The following is a 1127-nucleotide window of genomic DNA, read 5'->3' on the forward strand; positions in this document are numbered from 1 at the left end:
TCTATATGGGCTTGTTTCTGAATGCAGTTCTGATTGCCTAGGTGTCTCTATGTGTGTATATCGATATAACAGGAAGTGTGTGTGGGTGTTCTGTCCAAGTTCCATGTGGTGCTCAAGGGGGATTGAGCTTGGTATGTGCGGGGGAGTGGGGAGTGAGAATTAAGATGTATTCCTTGAACTTGGCTTTGAGGGCCTCATTCCCCTAGTTATCGTAATGATTCTTGCCCTTCTTCCTTAGAAACAGGCTTTACCTCAAAAGACTACTTTTTTCTCTCTTTCCTTTCATTCTGGAGCCACAGACCTCCTACTTCCTATCTGAGTGCTAGTAGTCATCATTTCAGAAACCCTTTTTGTGCTGGCTTAAACATTATTTGCACATTGTTTACAGACTAAGGAAGTTTTCATTTGTCATAGGCAAATTATCATATTAGAGAAATCTATCTTATGTTTTATGATTTTTATCTAGAGTTCTATGGCACATAGCTCTAAGTTACTCAGTGAATTTTATCAAGTCATCTTCTGAATTTCATCACTCCCATGGGAAGAACAAGGTAAGAGTTACAATTAGGGTCATAATTTTAAAGGCTGAATAAATTCAGCTCTTTACAAATCCTCCCTTCACAGTTCTTTGGAAAATCAAGTGTTGGTGAGCCAAGAATATTCCTGAGCCAGTTGACTCATAAGCAAAAGGCAACCCAAAGCATGTTTTTTAATAAAAACATATTTTGTTACAAATAATTTCAAAAGATGTTCATTTTTAATCTCATCAGTTGGATCTATGGGACTCTTCTACTTGTATTTCTAGGGTTCCTGTTTCTTTCCTTCCCCATTTATCCCCACCCTACCCAATACTTGCTCTGGCTTTTCTGAATGTTTCTCACGGAGGGAAGATCTGGAGCAATGATAATTATTAGTGCATAGGGGAAATAAACAATGTTTCAGGTATTATTCATATATAGATTACATTAACATAATAGCAAGTTCCTCCCCCTCACACTTAAGGGTATGTGTGGTGGAGTTGGGGTGGAGCAAAGGGAAATTTTAAGTAGACTATAGTACTTAAAGAGTCTGCCCTTGCTGGTGTAGCTCAGTGTGTTGAGCACAGGCTGCAAACCAAAGGGTCACCT

The sequence above is a fragment of the Artibeus jamaicensis genome, unplaced genomic scaffold, assembly GCF_021234435.1.
Source record: "Artibeus jamaicensis isolate MK-2021 breed Jamaican fruit bat unplaced genomic scaffold, CSHL_Jam_final contig_60, whole genome shotgun sequence".
Taxonomy (NCBI): domain Eukaryota; kingdom Metazoa; phylum Chordata; class Mammalia; order Chiroptera; family Phyllostomidae; genus Artibeus; species Artibeus jamaicensis.